At 46.8% G+C, this 26,068-nt stretch overlaps 1 long non-coding RNA gene across 1 annotated transcript; it reads right to left on the reverse strand.

Moving 5' to 3' along the window:
* Positions 1 to 6,380: 6,380 nt before the first annotated feature.
* Positions 6,381 to 22,399, reverse strand: LOC122657801. The gene is made up of 3 exons (XR_006332363.1): positions 22,324 to 22,399; positions 18,276 to 18,281; positions 6,381 to 6,390 (listed from the first exon to the last, which is right to left on the reverse strand). It is a non-coding gene; the product is annotated as an uncharacterized LOC122657801 (long non-coding RNA).
* Between the last annotated feature and the right edge of the window lie 3,669 nt (positions 22,400 to 26,068).

A 26,068-nucleotide genomic window follows, 5' to 3' on the forward strand; every position in this document is an offset into this window, starting at 1 on the left:
TAACCTAATTGAGGTCATTCGCCAGCCCGCTGCCCTTTGCTATCTGGGGAATGGACATCCTTGGCACGTTCCCCATAGCATCTCGACAGTGAAAGTTTGTAGTGGTCGTGATCGACTATTTCACAAAATGGGTAGAGGCCGAACCGCTGGCTATCATCACCAGAGAGAACATGGAGAAATTTTTTCGAGAATCGGTGATGTACAGGTTCAGCATACCCTAAGCATTGGTGACCGACAACGGTAAGCAATTCGATAATGATAAATTCAACAACTTCTACAAAACCTAAGGAATTGACCACCGAATACATTAGTCAGATACCTGCAATCGAATGGTCAAACCGAAGTGACAAACAGGACGATCCTCAACGGGATCAAGAAGAAGTTGGATGATGCCAAGGGGCTTTGGACAGAAGAGTTACTCAGCATCCTATGGGCTTACAGGATGACCAACCGCGCTGCTACAGGAGAAACGCCATTCAGGTTCACATATGGCATAGGAGCAGTGATTCCCTTGGCAGTAGGGCTCCCCTCGCTCTGGGTGGCACACTACACTGAGGAAAAAAATAGCAATGACTTGCGGGCAAACCTAGATGTAATTGAAGAAGTGCGTTAAAGCTCCTGGCTCAGGATGACAGCTTACCAATAGAGGGTTGCCAAATACTACAACTCCAGAGTCAAAGAGAGGGTCTTTATGCCTAGCGATCTCATACTCAGAAAGACGGAGGTCTCTGACCCAAGGCATCAAGGAAAACTCGCACCCAACTGGGAAGGGCCCTATAGAGTTACCAGAGTTGTCAAGCCTGACACTTACCACTTGGAAACTCTAGGGGGCAAGGAGATACCACGCTCCTGGAACTCAGCGAATCTCAAAAAATACTACCAGTAGCTGTATTTGTCATTCATTTGCTTATCTTTTTTGTTTCGTTTCATTTTGAATGTTTCGTTTTTTCTTTCAAGTACTTAGTTTGTGGGCTGCGCTTGTATGCCTATCTTGTTTTCGTCAGAAGTAAAGTCAATTTTTCAACAAAGATGTGTACTAATCAACTAACGGAGTAGCATGCCCTCGAACGGGCAGAATGAGCCAAACAGGCTACTTGGCCCATGCCCTTGAACGGGCAGAATGAGCCGAACAGGCTACCTCGGCTATACCCTTGAATGGGCAGAACAAGCCAAATAGGTTACCTCGACCATGCCCTTGAACGGGCAGAACGAGCCGAACAGGCTACCTCGGCCATGCCCTCGGATGGGTAGAAGGAGCCGAACAGGCAACCTCGGCCATGCCCTCGAACGGGCAGAGTAGGCCGAACAGGTCACCCCGACTGCAAATAAAATAGGTATACCATAGCTCACAGACGAAAATCCACAATGGAAAATAAGGCCAGTTATCATTGAAAGTTAGCACTACTGGGCACTCGGCCTTACAACAATGAAGCCAACCATGCATTATAAAAGTTAAAACAACCTAAGAAAAGCTTTGGGCACCAGGCCTTACAAAAAGAAGAAAACAAGGCTACAACAAGGCGAGTCACATATCACGCCCAAGAGTGAGAGGGAGCTCACGATCCTCAGGGTTGTCGGCTACGGCATGATATTCGGCTTGCTGGTCTTCGCCGGGCTCAGGATCCGCCATGTTAAAAAGGGGGCACCCACTATAGTCGAAGTTCGGATGGGATGCTAGAGTCCAATCTCACACCATCGTACCCCCCCTGCAGGAAGGCGTCTGCCCCTTCATCGGTGACCGCCTGGATAAAATCTTCAGATCTCTTATACTCTGTAATGGCGGCGACTCGAGCCTCATGTACCGCAGCCTCCTGATCCTTTGTCGCCTTCGCGAACTGCTCCCTAAGCTGCTGCTCGAAGTCCTTGCGCCGCCTTCTCAAATCCTTCTCAAGGGACCCAATCTTCCGTCCCTGTTCGTCCCGCTCCTGAGCAAGAGCAAACTTCTCCTCAGCCACACGATCATAAAGAATGGTCATCTCCTCCAGCCGAGTGGTGATATCCGCAGTGTATAGTATGGCCTATGATAAAACAACAAAAAGGAAAAAAATGGTGGTTAGAAAAAAGGAAAAAAGAAAAAGGAGCAAAAGAAGAGAGATCACGCACCCCAGCCATAGCAGAGTATGCCTTTGCGGTAGCAGTCTCATTGGTGTTGTTCCTCAAAGCCTCAATGTCCCTGGGGAGACGACTCCCCAAAATGATCTCCTTGGTAACCCTAGGGTCACCCAGGGCGGTGTCGTCATCCTTCACCACCCAGCTAGGGCTGAAAAGAACCTCGCTATGCTTGCCCTGTGGAGCCTCCGCTCGCGGAGGCAGAGATGAACCACCTGGCCGTGATGAGGCACCCCCCGTGGTCGAACCGGAGGTGAAGAGCGAAAGGACAGCCTCTCGAGGAGCAGAACAAGCTGAAGGAAGGGGGTCGTTCGAGGCGGTCGGCTCAACAGTACAAGCCCGCTTCCCTCCTTTCTTACCCTTCAACGCAGCTAGATACTTCTCATTATCAAGCACCACTACGAAAGTTCAAAAATAAGAAAAGTGAGTTTGGATAGCATCATTATGACATGACATACAAAGTATGTAACCTTGGAGCTCACCGCTGCTCAACCCATATCGGACCAAAATGGACTCATCCTCAATCTGGTTTGAAAGAATGCACCGCGCGCCTCCAGCCTTTGCCAAGGCAAGCGAAAGTTCGTCCTTAGGATCAAGGTACCTCCTCTAGTTCACCTCGGCATAGGCTGCGGCGCCCACAGGGGGCTGAAAGGAAACCTGTGCTCGGATCTCACGAAGAAGAACCTTCTTTTCCATCCATGGATGGATGACTTAAGCTTGTCGAGGATTTTTATTCCCTCCCGCTGACGAAAATAATACCAACCCTCGCCCTCGGGGAGGCTATACAAGGCAAAGCGATGGACGAACAGGTTCATGCTCACCCCCTCTTATGCCGAGTAAAGAATATGAGGAAAGCAAGCACGAGGCGCCATACAATGGGTGCAAATTACGCGGGAGCTAACTTATAATAATGGAAAAACATGGGATAGAAGCCATGGAAGGGCAAACGAAGACCTGCTTCCAAATGGTCCCTATAGAGGCATAACTCATGACGGTTCCTGAAGCTGGCCCTCTCCCCTTTCCTTGCCGCCCTGATGATAAAAGAGTCCGGAATGCCATACCAGTCCCTAAGTCCGGCCAGATCCATTTCGTCAAGGCAAGGGGGGTTGTCTTTAGCTACAAGACCAAGTAAAGGGTCTGCAAAAGCCGCAAGCGTAGCACAAGACTCTTATAGTTTTCCCCCTCTTACTCCTCAGTGACGAGAGGGGCAGGGGATGGCATATACGATGAACCCGAGTAATCGGATGAATCCAATTGCAAGTCATCAGAGTCAGAACTGGCAATCGAACCCTCCTCGGGGTCATAAAAAGCCGGAGGAAACGAGCTACTAGAAGCCATAATAAAAGATGAGAAATGTGACTTACTTGTTATCGGGCCAAACGAGGTGAAGCAGACGCAAGTTGAGCAGAGCTTGGATGAGTAGAAAAGAAAAGAAATGGGATGAGCAGAAAAGAAATGAGATGAAAAGAAATGAGATGAACAGAAAAGAAATGAGATGAGCAGAGGAGAGTAGAGCACTCAGAACTTCTCCAAAGTGATAAATGAAAGTGAACTCTCCACCTCTATAAATAAGGAGTGAGTGAGAAGAAGCTTGTAAGGGAAGCTAGATGTCACCTCAGGCACGCTTTCTAATAAGGGTGATTTGACAAGGCAAGCTAAGAGGGTAGCTTGTAGGAGAAACCAATTCATTGGGGTTCCCAAGAAGGGATGATGTGTCACCTCCACCATTAGGACTAATGAAAGGTTAAGTTTAATGACAAGATCAAGCTTAATGGCAAGGCAAAGCTCCCAAACACTTGGCTAACCAAGCACGGCCGATCAAACACGGCTGACCAGGCCGGCTCGTCTAAGTCACCCAACCGTGCACGTCAAAGCCAACTTGGCCCAAGTCAACCCAGCCAACCAAGTCTTGCCCGGCCAGCACCAACCTAGCCGAGCAGAGCCAGCCAAGCTGGTCACACGCCAGGCCAGCCTTGTGCGCATGCACAAGGCCAGCCGCGTGCACAAGCACAAGACTAGCTCCACACACACCAAGGCCAGCCCCGCGCGTAGGCAAGGCCAACCTTGTTCATGCACAAGACCAGCCACACACAAACACAAGGCTAGCCCCACACGCGCACAAGCCAGCCTCGCACACACACAAGGCCAGCCACAGCGCACCCAAAGCCTGCCACGATGCACCTCTGCCGACCAAGGCTGAACGAACAGGCCTGCCCGGCCAACACTTAGCCGAGCAATGTTGACCGAGGAGGCCTGCTCGGTTGAGTTAAAAAACGAGAAAAAACTAGACGTTATTTTACTCTTTGCTCTCCCAACACCAAAAAGCAGCCATTATTTAAACCCCATTTTCCCTTCTTAAAATAATGTTTTCTAAATCCAACGTATTGAGAATTGAGAAAAGGTCGTTGATTCATGCTTTTATTTCAAAAAAATATTTAAAGAATATTTAAAGGTCACATCCATTGAAAGAAAGTTGACTAACTCTTAAAATAATGGTTACCATTTACCAAGCATTCTGCATTTCTGCTCATTATCAAACATTGAGGAAAGCAAACACCAGATCAGCCGAATCTGTCGAGCAGGTCTGCCCACCCAAAGCACCCATACGGGCAGAGTCAGCCGAGCAGATCTGTTCGGCCAGCAAAAAAAACAAAAAAAAAAAAAGGCGGGGGGCGGGGGAAGAGGGGGGAAAAGGGAAAAGAAAAGAAAAAAACATCGGGGTTCGCTTGGATCATACTCCTTCACCCGTCTTCTGTGACCAAGGGAGTAGGGGGCATCTAATAGGGTAAGACGACCCCAATCAATAATGCAAAGACATGTGGATATCGGCACTATCAGCAATAGAGCAAATAACGATGATGATGTCACTATCTTGCCGTACAAGGTAAGTGGACTCTAACCCCAATGCAACCAATCGACGGATAACCCCTATCTATTGGAGATTGCTCATAAATGGGGAAAAATAGTCCTACTCCGATGCAACCTAGGAAGACTCTCAATGATAGTGAACTACAGAAGTACAACCGCCTTGGAGAACTCCCCTACTATAAATAGTAGGCGAAGGGACCCAGGTAAGGCATCTCACCATTATTGACTCTAACTTTTTCGTGCTTCCTCTACTTGTTGTTCTACCGGACTGACTTTGACATCGGAGAGTCCCTCCATAGAGTCCGCTCCGGGTCTCTTTAGTGCTCTTCCATCTTTTGCAGATCTCCACGTTATCGAGCAGGATTCCAACGGCAACACTTCCTCTTCGCGCAAACGCTCCAACCTCCTTGTGGAAGCTCCAAACTCTAGCTTGGTACTGCCTCTTTTTTCTTCAATAGAAAAGAACCACCTAGCAGAGATTGTTCACAAGTAGACTCGACACTCTCTCTCTCTTATCGGCTACTTCACGCATACTGCTGCAAACCCTAGAACCCTTAAACGAGTTGAGATTTGGGGAAATTTCGTCTATTGTTCTCTCCCCTTAGATTCGTAAATTTTTTTTTTTTTTATATCAGACTGCATATCCTCCCTCCCTCCCTTCCTATGTGTCCTCAATCTATTATTAATACGGGTAAATTACACGTCACCCCTGGTTCTCAAACGAAACTCAAATCACCTCCTGTATTAGACCCCAATATAACAAATTAGTCCCTACCATTAGTTTTATGCTGTTAAGTGATGATGTCAACGAGTTAAATAAATTTAAATTCTTAAACTACCCTTGAAGATGAAAGAAGGATAGTATTATAAATTTAATTCTAATGTTTTAGTACAAGGGTAAAATAGTCCTTTCACATCAATAACTAACAACAGACTAACACCGTTATTGTAGAGAGGGACGGATGCATATTTTCAAAAACCAAGAGGTGATTTGAGTTCCGTTTGAAGACCAGGGGATGACGTGTAATTTACCCTATTAATAATGTCAATAATTTGCAAGTGAAGTTAATTTTGGTGTGTTAATCCATACTAGGTCAATTATTCTACCTACCCATTATTACGTAATAGAAATATCTTCCCAACTTGGAGTCCGGTGAATCTTCACGTATGTGAACGACTCACAGTCGTTTAGATGGAATATTCTCACAGATTGGATTCTATCTGAACGGTTATGAGTCGTTCACGTACGCTCACGTACGTGAAGATTCCCCGCTCACCCCAAGAACTTGTGCGTGCATGGCTTCTATAATGTATTTTTAATTCAGAAATTTGATTATGTAAGACTAAATTTTCATCCATGTTTTTAAATCGAAGTTTTGTATCAGACTTAATTAGAACTTCTTGCAGTATTTTCTGTTGCCAAACTCCAAACCTACAATGGTCTTAGATTAGCTTAATTTTGAGAAGTACGCCATGACGTTATTAATTTTCTCTTAAGTTTTACATGATTTCTTTATTTTCACTTTCTTGTTTGGCTGCACTCTGTTGCTACTATTTGTTGGAGAAATGCTGCATCTAAGCCTTTACTGAGGCATCTGATCTGATGTACATGGGATGTGGCACATAGTAGTGTTGCTATTTACAATTTATTTAATTCTTGTTCCAGTTCCTTATTGCTTGCTAATGTTGACCAATTATCTCTTTTATCTTAGCTCTTCTTCTCTCTGTAAGAGTGTCGTGGTACTATTAACAAGACAATGCAAACAAAATTTACAAGTGCAAGAGTGAAATTAGGAGTTGGGTCTTGAGAGTCATTGTGTTGTGTACAAACACCTTTTGTGTGTGGGTTGTGTGTGTGTGCGAGGGTGGGGGAGGCAGCAGAGAATAATTCAGATAGTTCAATGCCCGGGTTGCAAGCAGTCTCGGAAAGAGTTGGTTCAACGGATTTCTCTCTAGGGAGCTCAGCGCCCAAGGAGTGCTCAGGGGCATCCAAGGGTTGGGCTGTGCCGCACACATCTCGATGCATGCCTAGAGATGTGTGTGGCACAACCCAACGGTTGGATACACCTTGGGCATGCTGGGCTCCCTAGAGAGGAGCTCAATCCTAGTTCAGCTATGCCCATCTCTACCTCTGTCCTAGATGAAGATACTTGGATAGAATATATTTTACAAGTGGGAAAGTGAAAAGAGTCAAATTGTACAATTTGGATCCTCTACTGCCAAGCTGTCCGGCAAGACCGTGCTGCTTAGACACGGTGCGACTTGCAATGATCGCTTTACCCCCACTCAGGCAAGGTGCTCGGACAAGAATAAAGTGGACATTGCGTGCAGCACCGTGTCAAGGCCGGTCCTACCGAACAGCTCGGGAGTAGAGGATCTCCCATATATATATATATATAATCTACAACTGGTTGCCTACCTGATTTTGGTTGGCTCCCATACACACAGCTGTCACAGTGTTTCGACTGCATTGTACAATGTACACAATTATTGTTTGACATTTGAGTCACAGTAGTGTGAGTTTGTGACCTAGTAAGGATTAAAGAATCATCTCTCTGGTTATTGGGATGTTCCATTGGACGTTTCTAGAACAAGTTAAGGTGCACATTGCACCTCTTTACATTTATTATCAAATCAATTATTTTAAGGAAAGAGAAACAATGATATAAAAACAATAAGAGAGGATTTCCTTCGACACCGCAGGTCTCACCATTCTGAATCTTCAAATAGGGTGGGAGACCATTTTGGGAGGCATTTAGGATATATCACCCCCCCTCCTCTCATATGAACAACTATATGTTATGGAACATGCAATGTCGTTTTTTGTCTGGCCTTATGGCAATCGTTGGCCCTTGTATTAATGGATGATTTGGGTCTTGAAGTCTCCCTATGGTGGGAGAGACATCTCATTGAACTTATGGTTTTAAAAAGAGAAAATTATTTGAACACCCCTTAGACTATGGTCTAATTATTTATTCTTTTCAATTTTTCAAATAATTACTTGAACACCTCCTGCAGTATACCATTTCTTTCAAGTAGGTTTTGTCCGTTAGTTTAGTGATGATGTCATCGGTTAAATTTTTTGTAATGCTTAAACTACCCTTAAAGGATAGTGAAGTGACCCTTTTACCTTCTTCCTCCTTCCTAGAACCCAATTTCAGATTCAAACCCTAATCGATTTTAGGAAAAAATCTATTTTCTTAGACAAATTTCAAATCAAAATAAACTAAAACCCTTAATCGATTTCAGATTTAAACCCTAATAAATCTCTTTTTGGCCAATCCAGGTACAAAATTTTTTTTTTTTTAATTTGAGATCCCACTGTTTGTTCCCCTGTTCATAGAGGTAAAAACTTGATTTCCGATTATGTATTTTCGCTGCCCTCATGGTTCTGATTTTGAAGAATATTATTTCATTATCAGTCAATTGGGTTGCTTCTAAATTAGTTCCCCATTACCAACAGCATAAGTGGATTATTTGAGCTTGAAGTATATAGTATCACAGGCTGAAGATAGTATGGTAGTTTTATTTTGTCCATTCTGAGATTATTGCTGCAAATGGTGTACATCGATTGACCTTTACAAATGGACTGCTGGGTTCCATCAATTGAAAATTTTAACCTTTAGAAATGGACTGAGATTATTGCTGCATAAGTGGATTATTGCTGCGAGATGAACTGAGATTATTACTCCACCCCTACTCCTTCTAGGGTTCCAGCGATTGAAAAAAAAAAGAAAAGAAGAAGAGCAGAGAGGGCGAGAAACCGAGACTCCCTCCTGATGTACGCATCATGCGTTGATGGTGATGGTGGTGAGATTCGGTCCTCCCTCTGCAGCTGAACTGTAGTTGCAGGGAGAAGAAGAAGAAAAAGTTAAAGAAGAAAGGAGGGTAAATTGGTCATTTAACTTCATAAGTTTAAGTTAAATAACTCATAAGGGTAAAATGGATATTTCCATTTAAACAGTAACAGCAGACTAACACCGTCAGGTTTCAGGGGGTGTCAAGTAATTGTTTGAAACGTTGGTAGATAGTAAGCAAAATGGTCATAGTCTAGGGGGTGTCCAAGTAATTTTCTCTTTTAAAAATCAGTAATTGGACTGATCATAATCGATTGACACGAATCCTGATTCCCATCGCTCCTAATTGTTGCTTACTGAATCAGAATCGGATCAGAATTGGTCGATTCCTAGTCATTTTCCTTATAATTCATCTTGAATCGGACCAATTCAAGGGCCGATTCTCGATTCCTGAACCGATTTTTACCATAAAATAGTTTAGATTCCCGATTCCTGAATCGATTCAGGCCGTTTCAAATCGGAATCCTCTTTGACCTATTCCGAGTTTAAAACCTTAATTGCACTCTTCCTCTAGTTCTTTTTTTCCCCTCCCCATTGTGCTCCATTGTTTTTAAATAACAAATCACAGTTTCTTTTTCCCTTTCAGCTTTATTCATTGAGCATACATATTTTGATTATTTTATTTTGAGTTAACCAATCCATCATCACCTCTAGATACTGGAACGAATTCACATCTGGAGAAGGTATTCTTTCTTTTATATTGTTGAAGGAATTCAAGTATTGAAATAAACTATCAAATGGAAGAGTAAATTTAAGTTTGAGAATTTAAACTACTAAAGTCAGACTTTCCCAGCAGTAGCAGGTGACTGACCAACTTCTTCAATTTCCATCATTGAATACTTAGCTATATATATATATATTATAACAACAAGGCTTTCTTGGGCATGATTAGGAGACCTATTGGAATCAATCACCTCCCTTAACGGTTTTCTTAAGATGTTGTACAGCAACCAGAGTCCACAAGTCTGAGGGTTAAAGCTCAACCCTCAAGACTTGTGAATTAAGAAAAGACCAGAGGACTAGTAGGAAGAAAATTGAATGTTACTAATTTACATTTCAATTACTTTAGTGATCCATGACAACAATCACATGACCAGAAGGGTAAAGCCCCGTTTGTTTGACAAGGGCGATGGGTGGGAATTTTATTGGACTGGATTAGTAGTGCGATAGGTTGGGGAACAAGGGTGGGATTTTACTTTTCCCACGAACAATAATCAAAGTCTTTTGGTTTTTGTAAAACTTTGGATAACATAGGAGTGAGATTTTCAAATGTCACATCAGTAGACAAAACATTTAATGTTGTTGCTTGAGCTTTTGTAAGTTCACCACCCCTGGTTAAAGTCTTACCATATGAGTCTTCAAACAAACAAGGTTGAGGTGAGGTTTTGAAGTACCATCAAAATCCCCGTCAAACAAACGGGGCCAAAGAAGGACCAGAAAGAATTACACATCAAGATGCATGACTCTATATTATTCACTAATACAAATTAATTAGGCTTCTACAGGTCATCCAACATATAACGTCGTGATGAATAAAACTTGTTATGTTCATCAATTCATTTTCTAGCATTCTTGAGGGGGTTGCAGGTCTGGGAGTGGGCCAGGCAAAGAACTAGAAGAGATAATTTTCCACTTTCACTTGAGGGTATAAGAATTAGTGTATGCAGCACAAGAACCATTCTTGTACGGCCTGAGCCGCATAGGCAGAATCCAAGATAGATGGATCCCACACATGGATTCCATCTCTGCGGCTAAGGGCCGAACGAGAACCTGAGCCAGCCTCAAGAATATTACACCGCATTTGGTTGGATAAATCTTCATCTTCTACAAGCAAGACCTGAAGAACTGCATTCGAAGAACTTCTGCAAGCAAGACCTGAAGAGCTGCATTCAAAGATCTTCTGCAGGTACTTCCTCTCTCTCTCTCTCTCTCTCTTCGTCTCTCTATCTCTCTGCGCTCTATCTCTCTCTATGAATCTTTTCATTTTTTGCAGGATCTTTGTACTCTAAGTAGCGTTTCATCCGCATGAAAAACGAAGTTCGTGATCTTCAAACAGAAGCTCAAGAACAGCCTTGCAAATCGAGTTCGTGGCCTTCAAATTAAGCTTGCGGCCTTCAAATCAAGCTTATGAAATTCTTTTTGCCCAGCGCATTAGATTTTGTTCTTGTGTACCCTAAATCTACTGTTGTTATCTGATACATCCAAGATTCACCAGACCAATCAGTGGCTGCCACGTGTCAAAGAGCGACCCGCTCCAAAACCAAGGAGAACCAATGGGGGGTCCCACCCGGGTGTGGCCAGCACCCAGGCGCGGCCTCACCCAGGCGCGGCTTGCACCCAGGCCCGGCCTACACCTAGGCGTGGCCTCACCTAGGTGCGGCCTACACCCAGGCGCGGCCTACCCAGGCATGGCCTCTCACCAGGCGCGGCATCGTGGACGCAGACGTGATGTACACGGACACTGGGGCCACTCGTCTATGACCCAATCGTGTCACAACAAACTCATGTCACCACCAGGACTCTAGGTCACCGCTTAGAAGTCACATCACCCAGACAGATTCAAGCACCAATGACGTTATCACCACACGCGGGTATCTATCCTTCAAGGATCTTGATACCACCAGGACAGTCCCTCCCGCAGGGAGATGGCCAATCAGGATAGAGCGCTGCTACCTAGGGCCTCTATCCACTTAACGGTACACTGGCCATCAAACTAGGACTCTCCACACCGCCATACACTACTATAAAAGGCAAGGTACACAACCCCATGAGGGGACATCTGAACTCATATTGAATAATCACTATTCATCAATTTGCTCAGGAGATCTAAGTTTGGCATTGGAGAGCCCTAGGCCGAAACCACACTGGTTCTCTCTGTTGACCCCTTGGTTCACTTGCAGGTGATGACACTCACAGGACCACTCGACGATTTCTTGACGCAACAGATTGGCGCTGTTTGTGGGAACGACGCTAGCCATTACAGCTATTAGCTCGCTTCCATATACATTCAATGGCACAAAGGAAGACTACCACCACCAACAACGGAGCAAGGAATGGATCACCACCCCCAGAGTGCTCTCGCCGCAGAGCCAATGACCAGGACCATGTCCCTCTAGAGGAAGAGATCCCCCTTAATGACCAGTTTGTGGCCGACGAACCCAATAATGACGAGGCAGACGATGTGGTGGTGGAGGTGATACCTGACCCCAATGCTCCAGCCACTGTGGGTCAGATCAACGACCTACAACGACAGATCCTCGATGAAAAATGACTCTTTCGAGAATACTTGACTCAGGGTGCGACGTCTCACCGCCGAAGGACGTCGCCTTCAGCAAGGGTGGAGTCCGTACCTCAACAAGAGCCGAACCCTAGGAGATCATCTCCCAGGGAAGTGGGATCAGAGAGACTTGCACAATGGGCAACCCCCACTCCGCAGCGGGGGGATCCTTCCCAGCATCCCAGGAGAACAAGAGACCTCTCGCCACGGTCAGAGCGTGGGAGGACACCAACACCCAGGGCGAGGGTGCCTAGCCCGCAGAGATCGGTTCGGAGGTCTGTGTTCGACGGACGACTTGAAGAAGGTCACATACCACGACGAAGTCGGACCTACAGAGAGGAAAGCGCCTCACCTTCGCTATAGGGTTCATCGCGGCGTGACCATTCACCATCCCGCCAACACTCAAGGCAGGAGGGGACATCCAGGAGAGAGCGTGAACGAGGTCACAGCGATTGTCCTGCCAGGCGTGAGGGACAGACATGGGACGAGGAGCTCGATCGAAGACTCCGCGACCTGGATGAGAAGCTAGAAGGGTTGAAGAAGCAGACCAAAGGCGAGACACATTCCATACCTGGACAACACCCATTCTCGACAGAGATCATGTCAGCCACGCTACCTTCCAGATTCTGACTACCCACCTTTGAACTTTACAGTGGTACCACGGACCCTAATGACCACATCAACTACTTTAATGGCATGATGACGTTGTACGGTGGGTCGGACGTGGTCTCCTATCGGGCATTCCCTACATCCCTCAAGGGAGCAGCCACATCATGGTTCTCTAGGCTACGACCGAGATCTATAGGCTCGTTCGCGGAGCTATGCAAATAGTTCGTCACCCGCTTCCAGAGCAGTGTCAAGCAGAAGAAGACCACCGTCAACCTACTGAACGTGGTATAGAACCCTAGGGAATCTCTCAGGGAGTATGTTAGTAGGTTTACTAAGGAATCCCTGGAGGTTCGAGACTTGGACGGCCAGACACAACATGCAACCCTAGCAGGAGGTATCAGGTACCCGGACCTAATCAAGGATCTGGCACGTCATGAGACCAGGACTATGAAGGAGCTCTTGGAGCGGTGCAAAAAGTTTGCAAATATGGCCAAGGTACTACAAGCTAGAACGAAGATAATCGAGGCGAAGCTGTAGGACAACAAGAGGTCAGCACCTGATGACTGCAAAGAAGGTAAGAGGTCGAGGACAAAGCATCGACAAGAGAAGGGCGACCGCCCATCTAGGAGGATGGACCGTCGTCCAGAGAGAAGTGAGAGGGCAAGCACCCCTAAGTTCATGCCACTGAACACCACCAGGTCCCAGATACTCATGCAGATCCAAGACCGTGACCTACTCCATTGGCCACGAGCCATGCTAGCAGGACCAGAGAAGCGAAACCCTAACAAGTACTGTCTCTTCCACAAAGAGAATGGGCATGACATAGAGGAGTGCTATCAATTGAAGAGAGAGATAGAACAACTTGTAAGAGCAGGAAGCTTGAACAAATATGTGAAGGGGAGACGTGACAACCGCTCAGGCCAAGGAGACAGAGGTCGCGACGGAGATAGAGTTGAACCGAGACGAGAAGAAAGAAGAACAGATCGAGAGAGAGACCGCCCAGAAGAGTGGAGAGATGCAACAGAACCTAGTGGCACCAAGGGACCTCCTATCCTCACCATACTTGGAGGACCGGGGCAAGAGTCCACTAGAAAAGCTAAAGCCCATGCCAGGTTCATGGGAGTGGCAGAGAAGCCAAGCAAGATAGCCAAGACCGAGGCGGTGATCTCCTTCTCGGATGAAGACCTGGAAGGACTAAACTTCCCACATGAGGATGCCCTGGTAGTACAGGTGGAGGTAGCCAACCGACCTGTACACAGGGTACTGATAGACACAGGGGCGTCTGTTGACATACTCTCCTTGGACGCCTATTGATAGTTCGGGTTTGGCGACGATCAGCTCAAACCAGAGCCCACGTACCTCTATGGATTCTCAGGTGCCACCGCCTCCATCAGAGGTACCATAGAACTACCCGTCACCTTCGGGGTACACCCTCGACAAGTGACTATCATGGTAGTCAAGTCTATGGTGTCCTTCAATGGCCTCCTAGGGCGACCATCTCTGACAGCCCTTAGAGGAGTCATATCGCCACTCCACCTAAAGATGAAGTTCCCCACCGAGAATGGGGTAGGCGAAGTCCGAGGAGATCAGAAGAAAGCAAGGGAGTGCTACGCCACGTTCATGAAAAAGAACAATGGTAACACCCACGGAATGGCACTCTGCCTAGAGAACATGGCCAGTGACTAGAGAGATGAATTGATAGAGAGAAGAGGAAGACCAATAGAAGACCTCATCCCATGGCCCCTTAGCAGGGATGACCCCTCCAAGGTCGTACAGGTTGGCTCGCTACTAAGCAAGGAACAGAAAGAAGGGCTTGGACACCTCCTCCAAGCGAACATGGATGTCTTTGCATGGTCGACCTCCGACATGCCTGGAATACCACGTTCCATAGCAGAGCACCGACTACATGTCGACCCAACAAGGAAGCCCATTCAACAGAAGCGGTGTAACTTTGCCCTCGATCGACAAGCAGCAATCAAGGAAGAGGTCGAGAAGTTGAGCCAGTTAGGGTTCATCAGAAAGAAGAAGTTCCCAACCTAGCTCGCAAACGTGGTCATGGTACCAAAGCCAAGCGGGAAGTGGAGGATGTGTGTCGACCACACTGACCTGAACAAGGCATGCCTAAAAGATGAGTACCCACTGCCTAGGATCGACGTACTGATCGACGCCACCGTCGGCCATGAGATGCTGAGTTTCATGGATGCCTACTCCGGGTACAACCAGATCCTCATGCATGAGGGTGATGAGTCCTACACTGCATTTTGGACGGACAAAGAGAACTACTGCTACAACGTCATGCCGTTTGGGTTGAAGAATGCAGGGGCCACCTATTAGAGGATGGTCAACAAGATGTTCGAGGAGCAGATCGGGCACAACATGGAGGTATATGTGGATGACATGCTCATGAAAAGCATCCGCGCCAACCAACACCTAACCGACCTAGAGGAAGCATTTATAGTATTGAGGAGGAACCAGATGAAGCTAAACCCTGCAAAGTGCACCTTCAGTGTAACGTCAGGAAAATTCCTGGGGTTCATGGTCTCAGTACGTGAAATAGAAGCCAACCCATCCAAGATCAAGGCCATCCAAGAGATGGCACCTCCTCGGACGGTCAGGGAAGTGCAGAGGTTGAATGGAAGGGTCGCCGCCCTTTCCAGGTTCGTGTCACGATCAGGTGATAAGTCCCTACCATTCTTCAAAATATTGAAGAACCTCCGAAGCCCTTAAGATTTCATATGGACAGAAGAGGGCCAGAAGGCGTTCGAAGAATTAAAGGAGTACCTAGAGAGCCCACCACTGCTTGGGCGACCAGAACCAAATGAAGAATTGCAGCTCTACCTGGCAGCCACCCCTATCGTGGTCAGCGCAGTATTGCTGAAGGAAGAAGACAAAGTCTAGAGGCCTATCTACTACGTCAGCCATGTTCTGATCAATGCAGAGACCAGGTACACCAGGATCGAGAAGGTAGCCTATGCATTGGTAATCGCAGCTAGGAAACTACGACCATACTTCCAAGCCCATACCATCACAGTCCTCACAGACTTACCTCTGAAGAAGATACTCCACAAGCCAGACGTCTCCGGACGATTGATAACATGGGCGGTGGAGTTAAGTGAGCATGACATCAGGTTCCAACCAAGGACAACCATCAAAGGCCAGGCTCTTGTAGATTTTATTGCAGAGTGTACCCTGTCTGAGATCGAACCAAAGATAGGGGAGCCCAAGGAGAAGGATCGCGGATCATGGGACATGTTCGTGGACGGGTCGAGTAACGCGACGGGAAGCGGCGCTGGCCTCATATTAACCAACCCCAAAGGATTCCGTATCCAATATGCTCTCTGATTCACCTTCCAAGCATCTAATAATGAAGCAGAATACGAAGCACTACTAGCTGGACTCCGGGTAGCTAGAGCCATCCAAGTCACACACCTATCCACCCGGAGCGACTCCCAGCTTGTGGTGAATCAGGTGAATGGAGAGTACGAGGCAAAAGATGATAGGATCGCATCATACCTAGCACGTGCTCAAGCATTGATCGAGGGTTTTGTGAAGTTCGAGATGGTTCGAGTTCCCAGGGACTAGAACGCCGTCGTCGATGCCCTATCCAGGCTAGCAAATGCGGAACTCCAAAATTTGGCTAGTGCAGTCTATGTTGAGATCCTACATGAGCCAACGTATAAGGAAAAGCAGGTTAACGAAATCGAGGAGGGACCTAGTTGGATGGACCCTCTACTCAACTACCTCCAGAACGACATCTTACCAGAAGACAAGGCCGAGGCAAGGAAGATCAGGATGAGAGCTGCAAAGTACACCATCCTAGACGGGGTACTGTACAAGCGGGGGGCAACAGCACCACTAGTCCGGTGCCTAGGACCCCAGGGGGCAGAGTACGCCCTAGCAGAAGTCCATGAGGGGATATATGGAAGCCACATGGGGGGACGAGCCCTAGCTTACAAAATCCTCCGCCAGGGACTATACTGACCACGAATGCAAGAGGAGGCCATCCAATATGCCAAGAAATGCGAGCAATGTCAGTTGTTCGCCCCAGTATCCCATCTACCCGCCACCAAGCTGACATCAATCCTCAACCCCATACCTTTGATATGTGGGGGCTGGACATCTTAGGTAACTTCACCACAGCACCAAAAAACAGAAAGTACCTGGTCGTCGCGATTGACTACTTCACCAAGTGGGTCGAAGCTAAACCCTTGGCCAAGATAACAGAGACAGAGATGGAGAAGTTCGTCCGCGATGACGTCATCTACAGGTTTGGGGTACCACAGATCCTCGTCTCAGATAACGACAAACAATTCAACAACCCCAAATTCCAGGCATTCTATCACAACTACAACATTGACTATCGGCCTGTATCAGTAGCATACCCACAGGCCAATGGTCAGGTGGAGGTCACCAACAGAACACTACTGGAAGGAGTCAAGAAAAGGCTAGAGGGAGCCAAAGGGAAATGGGTCGAAGAGCTACCAAACGTTCTGTGGGCATACCGAACTATAGTACGGACACCCACAAGAGAGAGCCCATTCCGCCTAGCATATGGCACTGAAGCATTGGCGCCAGTAGAGGTCTGCGCCATGTCCCATAGGGTTATGCACTTCAACGAACGTACCTATATCGACGAACTACAGGCGAACCGAGACTTTATAGATGAGGTCCGTGAGAGAGCACTACTAAGGAACGTCGCCTACCAACAACGTACTGCCAGGTACTATAATGCCAGGGTCAAGGAAAGGCTATTCCACCAAGGAGATCTAGTCCTACGGAGGGCAAGTGCATCATAGCCACAGAAGGCAGGGAAGCTGTTAGCCAACTGGGAAGGACCCTACATAGTCTCCAAGCAGATACGTCCAGGGACCTACTGCTTGAAGACTCCAGGGGGCAAGAAGGTAGACCATACCTGAAACTCAGAACACCAGAAGAAGTATCACCAGTAGAATCAAACAGCTCCATCAATAGTAGCAGTCAAGTAGTATCAGTAGTGGTAGTGGTAACAGCAGTAATAGCAGCAGCAGTAGCAGTAGATGACATCACTGTTTCAAGGGCAATTTGAAACTTTCATTCAAAATAAAGAGGTGTTTCGGGAATACTTGTCTTCTTCTACCACTCAATCGAATCACTGCCACTACACCAAGGCGTTACGCCACCACTGAGGCTTTATGCTTAAGGCGTCATGCCACCACTGAGGCTTTATGCCTAAGGCGTCATACCACCATTGAGGCTTTATGCCTAAGGCGTCATGCCACTATCGAGGCTTTATGCCTAAGGCGTTATGCCACCATCGAGGCTTTATGCCTAAGGCGTTATGCCACCACTGTGGCTTTATGCTTAAGGCGTTATGCCACTACTGAGGCTTTATGCCTAAGGCATTATGCCACCACTGAGGCTTTATACCTAAGGTGTCATGCCACCATCGAGGCTTTATGCCTAAGGCGTCATGCCACCATCGAGGCTTCACGCCTAAGGCATTATGCCACCATCGAAGCTTTATGCCTAAGGCGTTATGCCACTAAGGTCCGATGACTGCCCAAGCGCAAGGCCACCACGGTCTAATGACCACTAAGGCGCAACGCTACTACCAAAATTTCATGGCTATCACGGGTCATATGGCACCAATGCTCAATCAACCACCAAGAGACAATGCAATCAAAGAAAAGCAACAGCGATCACATAGAGAAGTCATAATAGTTACAACTCAAGTTCAAAAAGGAAAAAGTTCAAGGCATCTACAAGTTCGGTATGGCCATAGGGTCAAGGGACCACAGAGGGGTGGGTCACCTCCTACCCAGCAGGAGACATCATGTCCACCTCGAGAAGGCAAGCAGCAGCACCCCCCTCAGGCAGGGCAGCCTCCACCTCTGACACTAGAACGCTCTCCACCACTTCTACACCAGGAAGCGCCGTAGCAAACTCAAAGAACCCCAAGACAGAGAAGCCATAATCGAGGGTCACCTCCAGGACACAAGCGGCTAAGTCCCGGACCCCTCCCTCATACGCAGGCTGAAGCTGTGCCTGATACAGCGCTGAGAATGCCGGGGAAGCCTGGAACTCAGCCACAGCTCGCTCGCCTGCAGATGCCAGCTCCGCCTCATGACTCCCCCTCAACGAATGAAGCTCCTGCTCCAAGGCAAGAACCCTGGCCGAGCTCTCGGCCATAGCAGAGGTCACACAAAGCTCCTCAGACACATCCAGGAGCTTCCCAGATGCCACCACGAGCTCCTTCGATGCCCTCTGTGCACCGGCCTTGGCCCTCTCGCGGGCATCGATCTGTCCCTGGAGCTCCCTCTCCACATCACGCAGGGTGCACTGTATCTCCACCTCACGAAAAGCTTGACCCTCCAGTTGAAGCACCGCCTCAGCAACACGGTGGTGGATCTAAAATCAGCATGGCAAGCGATAAACACTCTAAGCATAAGTAGAGTAGTGAACATGACAAAACAAAAAGGAATAACTCACCGAAGCCATATCATGGTAGAGAGTTTGGGCCAGACACGCATCGCTAAGCCTCTGCAAGGCCACCCTCGCGGTAGGAAGCCTACCCTTGTCTACCCATTCCCGCGACACACTGGCTCCAGCCAAGGTCGAGCCCTCTGGCACACCTAAGGTGATCACCAGGGACTCATCCATCGCGAGAAGATCAGTGGCAGTACCACCGAAGGAACTCACCCCTTTCCCCTTGGAGAGGGGCAATGCAGAAGACCCGAAAGGGGTGACAGTAGGAGGCAGAGGCACAGAGCCCGAAACACCATCATCATCGAGAGAAGTACTGGGAAGGAGGACACGCACACCAGAGCTCGTCACATGGGCGTGTCCTGGACCACCCTTCTGCTTCGCCCCCACAGCCACAGGCACAGAAGGACCACCAACATCAGTTACTCCAGCAGATGGACCACCTTGAGAAGCAGCCTTCCTCTGCAGATTGCCATGGAGGAAACTGAAGTCCGGACGCATATCCACTGCATAGACCCCCCAACCAATCAGATGTCATATATATTCAAATACAAACATGCCAATCAAGTACAAAAGACAGTACTCTTACCAGGACTCAGCTTCCAGAAGGATAGGAAGGCCTCTGAGTCCAACTTTTGGACGTGGAACGGATCACGACCCAAGCACAGCTTGAGGGAGTCACCCTCAAAATCACTAAGCTCAAGCCCCTGGTTGACCCTCTTGAGGTTAATGACTTCCCTAATAGTTCGTAGTGGGCATCGGGGGACCATGGCAAAAAAGAAGCGATCCCTCCATTACTTCACGTTACTAGTGATCCCTATGAGAAGCTCCAAAGAGGCATAGGGCCCCTTGAGCACGCGGCGAGCAAAGTGATAACATCCATGATTCCCTTTCTTCAATAGATAAAAGTGGGAGAATAGGAGAACAGTGGCGGCACGCCCCAGGTGGGCGAAAAATACATAGAAACCCAAGATCACCCTCAAAGAATTGGGCAACACCTACCCAGAGGTGAGGTGCCAATGCTCTAACACCAACTCGACAAAGCGAGGGATAGGAAGGCGAAGGCCCTGGAGAAAAAAGGAACGATAGAGACAGATCTCATCCGCACGATGAGAGAAGGCATACTCGCCAGGTCTAGGAGTACGTAACAGGACCTCAACGGGAATATGGAACTCCTCACGGAGGGAGGCCAAGTCAGAAGGGGACAAGATGCTAGCAACATGACCCAACCTATCAGCAGGACCGACGACTGAGGACGCCCCCAGAAGGCCTACGATCCCTACTGGGACCAGAGACACTAGAAGGTCCCACACCCCCATCAATAGCATTGGGGGAAGGTATAGAGGATGGCGTACCCACAGAAGAAGGCGATCTTGGGGAACGCTCCTCTGAAGATCCAACCCCGACTGAAGCAGGGCCAAGGTCATCCGGAGACGACATGAACGACAAGAGAAGAATGGACTACTTACTCGAGAAAGCGATCTCCCAGACAAGAAGCTAGCAAGAAAAATGAAATGAAGGCCACCTGCAAAGTATAAACAACAGATCCATCACAGACAAGAAGAAGAAAAGTGGAGAAGCATGAGGGTCCATCGCACCCACGCCGCGGCCACCCTAGGCGTGGCCTCACACTCACAGGCACAGCCACCCCAGGCGCTGCCCCACGCCCTCACCTGTGGCCATCGCAGGCATGGCCTCACACTCGCAGGCGCGGCCCCCCCAGGAGCGGCCTCACACCGCAGGAGGCGGCGCCCAGGCGCGGCCTCACGCAGGGGGGGCGGTGACCCAGCGGCCTCACGCACCCAGGCGTGGCGACCTCGAGGAGGCCTCGCGCCCGCAGGCGTGGCCTCACCTAGGTGTAGCCCTGTATTAAAAAAAAAAAAAAAAAGAAAGAGAAGGGGTCGAACTTACCTCAGGGGGAAGGCGATCGCACGGGGAAGCAGGCACATGACGATGCGGCCACACCACTGGCACGATCAAGTGACAGAGACCACCAGATGCAAGGCACTCAAGCCAAGCACCACTTAAGCCCTCCAAGTAAACAAGGCACCAAGTGAGCACAAGGCAAACACAAGGACCCAAAATCAAGCAAAATGGATATTAGTCTAGGTGACCTAAGGAGAAGCACATGGTGGGCACCAAAAAGAGGACAAAAGACAAAAGTGTAATGCAAAGGAGAAATTCAAGAAGAGCAAAGTGGGAGACAAAATGTAAGAAAGAGAAATGAGAAGTGAAAAAAGAGAAAGTGAAAGAGAGGAACATATATCTACAAAAAACAAAAGAAGAAAAAGTGTAGGAGGAAAGGTTTGAACCCCCAACCTCTCCTACCTCACTAATAGATTTGCAGGCAAGCCCCACAAAGAAAGTTTATTTTCCGTGGACCCCTCATTATATAAAGGCATCTACTCTCTTGGACATCCTATCTCAAGAGAGTGGGGGGCAAATGATACATCCAAGATTCACCGGACAAATCATCGGCTGCCATGTGTCACAGAGCGACCCGCTCCAGAACCAAGGAGAACCAACCGGGGATCCCGGGCGTGGCCTCACCTAGGCACGGCCACACCCAGGCGCGGTGTCACCCAGGCGCGGCCTCTCACTCAGGCGTGGCCTGCACCCAGGCGTAGCATCGTGGACGCAGACGTGATGTACACAGACACCGAGGCCACTCGTCTATGACCCAATTGTGTCACTACAGACTCATGTCACCACCAGGACTCTAGGCCACCGCTTAGAAGTCACGTCACCCAGACGGATTCAAGCACCAATGACGTTATCACCACACGCGGGTATCTATCCACCAAGGATCTTGATACCACCAGGACACTCCCTCCCGCGAGGAGATGGCCAATCATGATAGAACCCTGTTACCCAGGGCCTCTATCCACTTAACGGCACACTCGCCATCAAACTGGGACTCTCCACACCGCCATACACTACAATAAAAGGCAAGGTACACAACCCCATGAGGGGACATCTGAACTCATATTGAATAATCAATATTCATCTGTTTGCTCAGGAGATCTAACTTTGGCATCGGAGAGCCCTAGGCCGGAACCACACCGGTTCTCTCTGTTGACCCCTTGGTCCACTTGCAGGTGACGGCACTCGCAGGACCGCTCGACGATTTCTTGATGTAACATTATCTATGATAAATTAGTATTGTCTTGGATTGAGTCAATGCAGGGGAAATTACTTTATTTTAAAGGGAAATAACCAACTCTGTTGTGAGTACTCTGTTTTGTCTTGCTTCTTTAAATGGGAAATTTGTATGAAATCCTTGCTTCAGTGGGGACTGTTTAAACACCCCCCCTCCCTTTGGATTGGCTTTTTAATGCTTTGTTTTGGCTTGAATGTTTTGAACATGGAAACTAGAGGGGAAAAATATCATCTAACTTCTCCTTGTATCTTTAATTGGATGACTGAAATTTTGACTAAACAAAATGTGATGATTTTCTGCATTCCCATTCTGTAACAACCGCCCAACTTTCGTATACAAACTTGTTGATTGGTACACTTAAATAAATCCAAATTGAAAGCAAAACTCCAAATCTGACAGGAGAAAGATTTTTTTGTTTTTGGTAAACATAATTTATTATCTCTGAAACAACGTTTCATTAGAGTCCAAAAACAAGGGGATTGAGATAAGGGGGGGGGGGGGGATAGTACATCCAAATATGAGATAATTGAGAGTCAACACCATAGGTTGCAAGAGAATCTGCCGTAGCATTTCCTTCGCGGAGAATATGATGAAACTGGATGTCCACAAACTGGCGAGAGAGGGAGAAAGAGTCATGAACCAATGCTTCTATACGCCCAGGGATGCTAGCAGTCCGGTGGTTGAAGATGTTAATCAATAAGAGATTGTTGCTCTCAATAATGAGATGGGAGATGTTCCAATTGGTGGCTAAAATGAGAGCCTGCCGAATGGCAGTAGCTTCTGCAACCAACGCGTAACCGTGACCCAATCCAAAGGAGAAGCATCCAATGAAAGAGTGAGAAGAACGACAAATACCACCAATACTTGCGAGTCCAGGATTGCCTCGGCTTGAACCATCCACGTTGAATTTATAATAAGGCTCGTTTGGCGGGGACCATGAAATTATTCTGAGTGGCTTGAGAGTAGGACCTTGATTGTGCGGCGCAAAATCAAGAGCTGCGCTGCTTGCTCTAAGAAATATACTTGAAGTTCTAAATGGAGAATTCCAGAAAACTAGATCCCAATAGCCATGCCAAATATGCCAGATTAAACTACAAAACATGGTGACCTGGATAATGTGATTGCGATCTCGAAATCCTGCTTGATTGAGTACATGTAGGCCGGATCCCTTCTTCAATGCTGTTCATCTGAAGAAGATTGGGAAATCCTGCTTGCCGCCAAAGAGTCTGGACAATCGGACACTGCATGAAAAGATGAGTGGCATTCTGGTGGCTGTTCTGGCAAATATGACAATATGGGTTTAAACTGTAGCCCCTTTGGTTGAGCAAATCAGGGAGCGGTAATTTGTTATGAAGAATTTTCCAAAGAAGATGCTGAGTCTTGGGGGGTGTGGGGAGATGCCATAGTTTAAGCCAATGGGGGTAATGGAGGGGAAGCTACATCAGTTGTTGCTAAGCGGTATGCTGAGGCCACCGTGAAGTTGCCTGACGAAGTGACCGCCCAAACCAACTTATCCTCAATGGGGAAGATAGGTAAAGGAATAGAAAGAATGATAAAAGCCACATCAGGAGGCCACCAGTGAAATATACGGTCACGAATCCAAGAATGAGAGTGAGGATCAATGAAAAAATCCACAGTATTAGGGCCTGTTGATGGTAGAGGAAATGAAGCTGAAGAAGGTTGATGATCAAGGATCCAATAATCCAGACATGGATTAATGGATTGGCCGTTACCGACTTGAAAGAAGGTGCCCCTGTGTAATAGTTCGCGAGTCGAACATACAGATTTCCAACCCCATGAAGATGCTTGAGAGCACCGAGCTTGAAAAAAGGAGGAATTGGGGAAGTACTTAGCTTTCATAGAGTGCGCCCAAAGTGAAACTGGGGCATGAAGGAATCCCCAACCCTTTTTTGCGATAATAGCAAGATTCATGGATGCAGAAAGTTTGACATTGAGACACCCTGATCTTCTGGGTTGACATATGGTTTTCTAAGAAATGGTTGGGGTCAAAGACTTAGTACCACTGGACCAAAAGAATTGATGGCAGATTGTTTCCAACTCCTTATGTATGGAAGAAGAGAGTTGGAAACAAGACATAGTATATTGCGGCATCGTAGAAAGAGTGGATTGTATGAGGACCGTCTTACCTGCCGGACTGAAAAATTGTGCTTTCCAGTGAAGCAATTTGCTATTCACCCTGGTGATGAGATCTTGACAGTGGGCTTTAGTGAGAAAGATTTAATTTAGGAATGATCATTTTTTGTGGAATTTCATTTTTCAAATGGATATTTTGGTTACATGTGAGATTTTTGTAAATAATGGTATATTTTTTATTTTAGGTTATATTAAGTTGAATGGTAATTAAGTATGATTAATTATTTGGGTACATTAATATGGTAATGATATTATTTTTTAATTATTGATTAAAGTACCATGTATTTTTTAATTTCAGGGTAACCAAACAGTTTTTCAGGAAGAAAAATGTCACAGAATCAGGGTAACCAAACAGTTTTTCAGAAAGATTCACGTCACAGAATTAGGGTAACCAAACAGTTTATTTTTTCCGAAATACAAATCCACAAAAAGTCCATTTAGAGATCCCCATTCAAAATTAATACATGCTCCCAAAGATTTAGTGGGTGGAGGAAGTTAAATTATTGAATTTTTACCCACCATGCGATTTAACAAGAAAATTGCCTTAAAAGTAGATTGCGTTTCATAAGGGTTTGTATCAGATATTTTTGTCATCAATTACCTAGTATTAGTCATAATTTTGAGCATATTGGTTTCAACGAAAAGGTAAAGGGGAAGGGAATATTTCCAAATTTAGAATGCCTTCTAAAGAGAAATATTGGCATCGAATATGAATATTTTTGAAGAAATTGAAGTTCATCCAAAAAATAGAGTGCCTTGAAATTTAAGAATTCTAGAGATCAGAGCAAGTTAAGTAATCCCTACTTCAAGGCTTTACAAATCCAATCCAACAACTCCCATTTTCCATTTATTCTAAGGGAAGTAGGGAGTGCGATCTACGTCAGTATTCCTTGTGTCTATATCTCTCCTCCACAAAATAAGCGTAGAAGTATCTTTTCACAGAGGAGGAGAGTGATAGACCCAATGACACATGGGAGTGCTGGCGTAAGCCATGCTTCGGACAGAGTTCTATTTCTCTTATTCTAATAAGCATTTCGATGTGTGCCTAAATTTGGACCCGGATCCTCTATAGTGTGTCAGCCCCTCCAGCTTGCATCTGATAGTTGATACTGGTAGTGATTGGCACACATCCCAATGCTCTGCCAGTCGTCAAATGTTCATTGGAGGAGCTAGCGTGCTAGAGAGGATCTGGTTCCAACACCTTCCCCTAAGAGTATCCTCTTTTGGTTCATTTTCTGAGATATAACATAAGAAATTGAGTTGAAGGACTATTCATATATATTAAAACGATGGGAGAAATTTGGATTATTTTAGGGGTGTCAAAATGCAACCCAAATTGGTTGGACCGATCAAAAAATACGAATCAAATGGAATCAACATAGGCTGACCTGATTCTGGCCGATTCAGACGAACCAATCATGCACGGAAACTAGGGTTTAGGGGTTTTTTTTTGCCAATTTCTACCAATGACCAATCTGGATCGTGATTCCTAATTTTTCTTTTTTAAAGCCTGGTTTTTTTTTTTTTTTTTGGGTAGAAAAAAAATTTTAATTTTTTTGTTACACTAGTTTT

Source organism: Telopea speciosissima, chromosome 4 (assembly GCF_018873765.1).
Source record: "Telopea speciosissima isolate NSW1024214 ecotype Mountain lineage chromosome 4, Tspe_v1, whole genome shotgun sequence".
Classification (NCBI taxonomy): domain Eukaryota; kingdom Viridiplantae; phylum Streptophyta; class Magnoliopsida; order Proteales; family Proteaceae; genus Telopea; species Telopea speciosissima.